Source organism: Bison bison, unplaced genomic scaffold (assembly GCF_000754665.1).
Source record: "Bison bison bison isolate TAMUID 2011002044 unplaced genomic scaffold, Bison_UMD1.0 scf7180017858660, whole genome shotgun sequence".
Lineage (NCBI taxonomy): Eukaryota > Metazoa > Chordata > Mammalia > Artiodactyla > Bovidae > Bison > Bison bison.
The window spans coordinates 6,082-15,323 of record NW_011489232.1 but is presented as its reverse complement, the minus strand read 5'-3'; positions in this window follow the sequence as shown (position 1 = coordinate 15,323).

Genomic DNA, 9,242 nt, shown 5'->3' with positions numbered 1-9,242 from the left:
TTTGAAGAATGAGTTTGGAAGTGTTCCTTTCTCTGCAATTTTTTGAAAGAGTTTTAGAAGGATAGGCATCAGCTCTTCTCTAAATGTTTGATAGAATTCTCCTGTGAAGCCATTTGGTCTTGGGCTTTTGTTTTGTTTTGTTTTGTTTTTTGGGGGGGGGGGGGTTTTTGATCACAGCTGCAATTTCAGTGCTTTTAATTGGGTTGATCATAATTTCTATTTCTTCTTGGTTCAGTCTTAGGAGATAGAATTTTTCTAAGAATCTGTCCATTTCTTCCAGGTTATCTATATTTATTGCCATATAGTTGTTCATAATAGTCTCTAATACTCCTTGGTATTTCCACATTATCTGTTGTAACCTCTCCTTTTTCATTTCTAATTTGGTTGATTTGATTCTTCTCTCTTTTTTCCTTGATGAGTCTGGCTAAAGGTTTGTCAATATTGTTTATCTTCTCAAAGAACCAGCTTTAAGTTTTATTTACATTTACTATTGTTTCTTTTATTTCTTTTTCACTTATTTCTGCTCAGATCTTTAGGATCTTTCTTTCTACTAATTTGGGGTTTTTAAGTTCTTTTTCCAGTTGTTTTAGGTATAAAGTTAGGTTGTGTATTTGATGCTTTTCTTGTTTCTTGAGGTAGGATTGTATTGCTATAAACTTCTGTCTTAGAACTGCTTTTGCTTTATCCCATAGGTTTTGAATTGTGTTTCCATTGTCACTTGTTTCTAGAATTTTTTTGATTTCTCTTCTCATTTCTTCAGTAACCTGTTGATTATTTAGAAACCTGTTGTTTAATATCCATGTGTTTGTGTTTCTTACAGCTTTTTTCTTGTAATTAATATCTAGTCTCATAGTGTTGTCATTGGAGAAGATGCTTGATACAATTTCCTTTTTCTTAAATTCATTGAGGCTTCATTTGTGATCCAAGATGTGGTCTATCCTGGAGAATGTTCCATGTGCATTTGAGAAGAAGGTGTATTCTTCTGCATTTGGATGGAATGTCCTGAAGATATCAAAGAGATCCATCTCATCTAATGGGTCATTTAAGATTTGTGTTTCCTTAGAAGACTGTATACATGGACATCACCAGATGGTCAACACAGAAATCAGATTGATTATATTCTTTGCAGCCAAAGATGGAGAAGCTCTATACAGTCAGCAAAAACAAGACCAGGAGCTGACTGTGGCTCAGACCATGAACTCCTTATTGCCAAATTCAGACTTAAATTATAGAAAGTAGGGAAAACCACTAGAGCATTCAGGTATGACCTAAATCAAATCCCTTATGATTATACACTGGAAGTGAGAAATAGATTTAAGGGCCTAGATCTGATAGACAGAGTGCCTGATGAACTATGGAATGAGGTTCGTGACATTGTACAGGAGACAGGGATCAAGACCATCCCCATAGAAAAGTAATGCAAAAAAGCAAAATGGCTGTCTGGGGAGGCCTTACAAATAGCTGTGAAAAGAAGAGAAACGGAAAGCAAAAGAGAAAAGGAAAGATATAAACACCTGAATGAAGAGTTCCAAAGAATAGCAAGAAGAGATAAGAAAGCCTTCTTCAGCGATCAATGCAAAGAAATAAAGGAAAACAACAGAATGGGAAGGACTAGGGATCTCTTCAAGAAAATCAGAGATACCAAAGGAACATTTCATGCAAAGATGAGCTCGATAAAGGACAGAAATGGTATGGACCTAAAGAAGCAGAAGATATTAAGAAGCGAAGGCAAGAATACACAGAAGAACTGTACAAAAAAGATCTTCACGACCCAGATAATCACAATGGTGTGATTACTGACCTAGAACCAGACATCCTGGAATGTGAAGTCAAGTGGGCCTTAGAAAGCATCACTACGAACAAAGCTAGGGGAGTTGATGGAATTCCAGTTGAACTATACCAAATCTTGAAAGATGATGCTGTGAAAGTGCTGCACTCAATATGCCAGCAAATTTGGAAAACTCAGCAGTGGCCACAGGACTGGAAAAGGTCAGTTTTCATTCCAATCCCAAAGAAAGGCAATGCCAAAGAATGCTCAAACTACCACACAATTGCATTCATCTCACACGCTAGTAAAGTAATGCTCAAAATTCTCCAAGCCAGGCTTTAGCAATATGTGAACCATGAACTTCCTGATGTTCAAGCTGGTTTTAGAAAAGGCAGAGGAACCAGAGATCAAATTGCCAACATCTGCTGGACCATAGAAAAAGCAAGAGAGTTCCAGAAAAAACATCTATTTCTGCTTTATGGACTATGCCAAAGCCTTTGACTGTGTGAATCACAAAAAACTGTGGAAAATTCTGAAAGAGATGGGAATACCAGACCACCTGATCTGCCTCTTGAGAAATTTGTATGCAGGTCAGGAGGCAACAGTTAGAACTGGACATGGAACAACAGATTTGTTCCAAATAGGAAAAGGAGTTTGTCAAGGCTGTATATTGTCACTCTGTTTATTTAACTTCTATGCAGAGTACATCATGAGAAACGCTGGAATGGAAGAAACACAAGCTGGAATCAAGATTGCCAGGAGAAATATCAATAACCTCAGATATGCAGATGACACCACACTTACGGCAGAAAGTGAAGAGGAACTCAAAAGCCTCTTGATGAAAGTGAAAGTGGAGAGTGAAAAAGTTAGCTTAAAGCTCAACATTCAGAAAACAAAGATCATGGTATCCGGTCCCATCACTTCATGGGAAATAGATGGGGAACAGTGGAAACAATGTCAGACTTTATTTTTCTGGGCTCCAAAATCACTACAGATGGTGACTGCAGCCATGAAATTAAAAGACCATTACTCCTTGGAAGGAAGGTTATGACCAACCTAGATAGCATATTCAAAAGCAGAGACATTACTTTGCCAACAAAGGTCCGTCTAGTCAAGGCTATGGTTTTTCCTGTGGTCATGTATGGATGTGAGATTTGGACTATGAAGAAGGCTGAGCACCACAGAATTGTTGCTTTTGAACTGTGGTGTTGGAGAAGACTCTTGAGAGTCCCTTGGACTGCAAGGACATCCATCCAGTCCATTCGGAAGGAGATCGGCCCTGGGATTTCTTTGGAAGGAGTGATGCTAAAGCTGAAACTCCAGTACTTTGGCCACCTCATGCGAAGAGTTGACTCATTGGAAAAGACTCTGATGCTGGGAGGGATTGGGGGCAAGAGGAGAAGGGGATGACAGAGGATGAGATGGCTGGATGGCGTCACTGACTCGATGGACGTGGGTCTGAGTGAACTCCGGGAATTGGTGATGGACAGAGAGGCCTGGCGTGCTGCGATTCATGGGGTCACAAAGAATCAGACATGACTGAGCGACTGATCTGATCTGATCTGATTAATTTTCTGTTTTGACGATCTGTATGTTTTGATGATTGGTATGAGTAGGGTGTTAAAGTCTCCTACTATTATTGTGTTACTGTCAATTTCTTCTTTTATGTCTTTTAGTGTTTGTCTTATGTATTGACGTGCTCCTTTGTTGGATAAATTAGATATTTCCAATTTCTGTGCCTTCCTCTTGGATTGATCCCTTGGTCATTATGTAGTGTCCTTCCTTATCTCTTGTAATGTTCTTTATTTTAAGTTCTATTTTGTCTGTTATGAAGATTACTACTCCAGCTTTCTTTTGCTTCCCATTTGCATGGAATATATTTTTCCATCCTCTCACTTTCCATCTATATGTGTTTCTAGGCCTGAAATGGGTTTCTGGTATACAGCATATATCGGGGTTTTGTTTTTATATCTATTTAGCCAGTCTGTGTCTTTTGGTTGGAACATTTAATCCATTTATGTTTAAAGTAATTATTGATATATATGTCCCTGTTGCCATTGTCTTAATTAATTGGGGTTGATTTTGTAGATCTTTTTTTTTCTTCTCTTGTATTTCTTGACTATATAAGTCTCTTTAACATTTGTTGTAAAGCTGGTTTGGTGGTACTGAATTTTCTTAACTTTTGCTTATCTAAAATATTTTTTATTTCTCCATCAATTTTGAATGAGATCCTTCCTGGGAACAGTAATCTTGGTTGTAGATTTTCCCCTTTCAGTTCTTAAAATATATCCTGCAATTCCCTTCTGGCCTGCAGAGTTTCTGTTGTAAGACCAGCTGTTAAGCATGTGGAATTCCCCTTATGTTTTACTTGTTGCTTCTCCCTAGCTACTTTTAATATTCTTTCTTTCTGTTTGGTCTTTGTTAGTTTGATTAGTGTGTGTGTTGGTGTGTTTCTCCTTGGATTTATCCTGTATATGGGACTCTTTGTGCCTCTTGGACTTGATTGGCTATTTCCTTTTCCATGTTGGGGAAATTTTCAACGATAATCGCTTCAAAAATTTTCCCATACCCTTTCTTTCTCTCTTCCTCTTCTGGGATCCCTATAATGAGAATGTTGGTGCATTTGATATTGTCCCACAGGTCTGAAACTGTCCTCAGTTCTTTTCATTCTTTTTACTTTATTCTGCTCTTTAGAAATTATTTCTACCATTTTATCTTCCAGCTCACTGATTGTTCTTCTGCTTCAAATATTTTGCTATTGATTCCTTCTAGAGTATTTTTAATTTCAGTAATTGTGTTGTTTGTCTCTGTATGTTTAGTTTTTAATTCTTCTAGTTTTTTGTTAATTGATTCTTGTATTTTCTCCATTTTGTTTTCAAGGTTTATGATCATCTTTACTATCATTATTCTGAATTCTTTTTCAGGTAGGTTGCCTCTTTCTTCTTCATTTATTTGAACTTCTGTGTTTGTAGTTTGTTCCTTCATTTGTGTAGTATTTCTCTTCCTTGTCACTATTTTTTTTTTTTAACTTCTTGTGTTTGAGGTCTTCTTTTCCCAGGCTTCAGGTTGAATTCTTTCTTTGAAGAAGGTTGAATCCTTTCTTCCTTTGGTTTCTGCCCTCCTAAAGTTGGTCCAGTCATTTGTGTAAGCTTCATATAGGGTGAGACTTGTGCTGAATTTTTGTTTGTTTTTCCTCTGATGGGCAAGGCTGAGTGAGGTGGTAATCCTGTCTGCTGATACTTGGGTTTGTATTTTTGCTTTTTTTGTTGTTTAAATGAGGCCTCCTGCACAGGGTGCTACTGGTGGTTGGGTGATGCCAGGTCTTGTATTCAAATGGTTTCCTTTCTGTGAGTTCTTGCTATTTGATACTCCTTAACATTAGTTCTCTGGTAGTCTAGGGTCTTTGAGTCAGTGTTCCCACTCCAATGGTTCAGGGCTTGAGCTTATTGATGTATGATGCAGGTAGTTCCTCAGGTCACAGACTCATAGAAGACAGATATGGGATTTGAATCTTATCCAGTTTCATAGAAAACCCAGTGCTTATCTTAGTAAAGCACAGTGTAGAACTCTGGTGGAATCCTTGACCTCAAAGAGCTTCTTGGCATCCTTTACAGGCCACTCCCCAGAGCTCTCCCTGGAACTGCCAACATGCACTGGCCTCTTGCTCCAGTGTACTTTAAGTCCCATGACTGCTGGGCTTGAAATGTTTTCACTCACATTGTGACCCGGGGTAGCATGGAGAGGAGGCCACTAGGCCTCTGAATGTTGAAAGTAAGCTTGGGGCCGAGGTGCTGGTCATCGTGTCAGACACAGGGCTCTGACACGTGATCCCTCAGGAGTCAGGAAGATATTTTTAAAATAAAGAGATTTGTGCGTGAACTAGTTTTCAGTGCTTGTGAGACTGGCTTGTCTTATAGAGTCATGGGCAAGTGAATCTATATAACATAACAGTAGTTCTGTTATGCTATTATATGCACAAAGCTGTCAAAAGCAAAGAAATACAAAGATGCTGTGATCAAGACTTGTAGAAACCTACCCTTGTATTTCCCCTAGAAATAATATTTCTGTGGCCACCAGTTCAGTGTATGTGGCAACTTTATAGAACACAACTACCATGAATAATGAGAATTAGCTGAATAAGGTGGACTCAAGGTTTTCAGTATAAGTAGGTAGATTTAATACCTAGCTAATGCCCCTGAAAGAACCAATAGGAACATTGTTTATCCAATAGAAATGACCTGTCTAGAATGCAAATCTCAGCTTCTGAATAGTGATCTGTATGAAAAAGAGCCATAACTTCTTGGGAAAATAGATGATTCCAGGGCCAGGTTAGTGAAAGTACATTGAATACACTGTTGTACCAAAAACCAAAGAAGTGCTCCAAGAATAATGAACACAAGTCAAAAACATCCCAAAGCCAGATTATGGTGCCCCCACTGGCCAAATTTGGAACATTATAAAATCAACATTACACCAGTAACTCATTTAATATTGTACAGCAACTATACTTCAATAAAAAACATAATAAATAAGAAAATATACTTAAAAAAATAAAATCAACATTAAATTGAACAATAAAAATAATGATAGTGAATATTCTCTCCCCCAAAATACTTATTAAATGACAAAAGAAAATATGCAACTTTATAGAGACAAAACCTGGCTAACCTCACCTAACAAGATAATCATCCACAATGGGGCAAATTCAGGCATAACCTGAAACAGATGCATGGGAAGAAAAGAGACTGACAATCATGGCATTCCTGCATAATTGGAATCTAATCATGAGGATTCATCAAACAAACCCCATTGAGGGACATTCTACAAATTACATGACCTGTGATGTTCAAGTTTGTGTCATATAAAACAAGACAAGTTTGAGGAAGTATCAGAGAAGAGACTAAAATAACAGAACTATTAATACTAACACAAATAATTCTGAACCAGAATTTTTTTAATATAATTTACATTAAAGGTACAATTGGAGAAAGTTACATTGGGTTCTACAAATTCAATGGTAGTAATGTGTCTGTGTTAATTTCATGATTTGATGGTTGTATTATTGTCATGTAGGAGATTGTCATTATTTGTAGAAAACACATACTAAGGAATTTGAGGATCATGAGACATCAGATAAGAAACTTACTCTAAATGAATCAGTAAAACTGTTTTGTGTGCTATATTTTAAAGTTTTAATCAAGAAAAAATTTACTGAATTGTCTCAGAGGAACAAATTGAATAAAAGTTATCTAAAATTTAATATTCAGCACTTGACAATAATTATACACGTATGAAGATGAGAAAATAAATTAAGTATTTCATAGATAAGTGCATGATGAACTAAGTATAATTAACCCTAATTGAATGTTTTAGCAATATGTGTATGTGCTCAGTCTTATCTGATTTTTGCAACCCCATGAACTGTAACCTGCCAGGCTCCTCTTTCTAAGGAATATTCCAGGCAAGAAAACCAAAGCAGGTTGCCATTTCATCCTCCAGGGGGTCTTCTCCACGCAGGGATCAAATCCATGTCCCTTGGATTGCAGGTGTGTTCTTACCACTAGTGCTACCTGTGAAGCCCAAATGTGTGTCATTATTATAGCATATTTTCAAAAAATTTTATTATATGGTTCTCTTTATTATGCCTGTCAAAAAGGAGACATATTTAGCTATAGTTCAGAAGAAAGATCAGCCAAAAAAAAATAAAGAAATTTAGAGAAAAACAATAAATCAGTTCACTTGCTCAATCATGTCAAACTCTTTGCAACCTCATTAACTGCAGCACACCAGGCTTCCCTGTACATCACCAACTCCTGGAGCTTATTCACACGTATGTCCACTGAGTCGGTGATGCCATTCAACCATCTCGAGAATCCTCTGTGTCCCTTTCTACTCCTGCCTTCAATCTTTCCCAACATCAGGGTCTTTTCCATTGAGTCAGTTCTTTGCATCAGGTGGCCAAATTATTGGAGCATCAGCTTCAGCATCAGTCTTTCCAGTGAATACTCAGGACAGATTTCCTTTAGGATTGACTGGTTGGATCTCTGTGCAGTCCAAGGGACTCTCAAAAGTCTTCTCTAACACCACAGTTCAAAAGCATCAATTCTTTGGTGCTCATCCTTCTTTATAGTCCCACTCACACATCCATACGTGACTACTTGAAAAACCATAGCTTTGACTAGATGGACCTTTGTTAGCAAAGTATTGTCTCTGCTTTTTAATATGCTGTCTAGGTTGGTCATAGCTTTTCTTCCAGTGAGCAAGCGTCTTTTAATTTCATGGCTGCAGTCACCATCTGCAGTGATTTTGGAGCCTAAGAAAATAATGTCTCTCACTGTTTTCATTGTTTCCCAACCTATTTGCCAAGAAATGATGTGACTGGATGCCATGATCTTAGTTTTCTGAATGTTGAGTTTTAAGACAGGTTTTTCACTCTCTTCTTTCACTTTCATCAAGAGGCTCTTTAGTTCTTCCTTGCTTTCTGCCATAAGGGTGGTGTCATCTGCATATCTGAGGTTATTGCTGTTTCTCCTGGCAATCTTGACTTGTGCTTCATCCAGCCCTGCATTTTGCATGATGTACTCTATTACTTTGTCCACCTCATGGGAAGAGTTGACTTATTGGAAAAGACTCTGATGCTGGGAGGGACTGGGGGCAGGAGGAGAAGGGGATGACAGAGGATGAGATGGCTGGATGGCATCACCAACTCAATGGACATGAGTTTGAGTGAACTTTGGGAGTTGGTGATGGACAGGGAGGCCTGGCGTGCTGCAATTCATGGGGTCACAAAGTGTCAGATACGACTGAGTGACTGAACTGAATTGAACTCTGCATGTAGGTTAAATAAGCAGGTTGACAATATTCAGCTTTGACATAGTTCTTTCCTGATTTGGAACTAGTCTGTTGTCCCATGTCCAGTTCTAACTACTGCTTCCTGACCTGCACACAGATTTCTCAAGAGGCAGGTAAGATGGTCTGGTATTCCCATCTCTTTAAGAATAAAGCAATAAATAATAAGTAAGCAATAAATAATGAATAAGTAAAAAATAAAACAATAAATAAGACTTACTAAAACATATTTCTTATTTCAACGTGAAAACAAATCAAGAAAAAGGCTTCAGAATGCTGATATTCTATTTTCCTATTGAATGCTCATGTTTTGCCTTCTTCTTTTGAGTAAGTGTTGAATTTTCAGTCCATGCAATTATGTTCCTCTAAAGCAGAGACATTACTTTGCCAACAAAGGTCCGTCTAGTCAAGGCTATGGTTTTTCCAGTGGTCATGTATGAATGTGAGAGTTGGACTGTGAAGAAAGCTGAGCACCGCAGAATTGATGCTTTTGAACTGTGGTGTTGGAGAAGACTCTTGAGAGTCCCTTGGACTGCAAGGAGATCCAACCAGTCCATTCTAAAGGAGATCAGCCCTGGGTGTTCTTTGGAAGAAATGATGCTAAAGCTGAAACTCCAGTACTTTA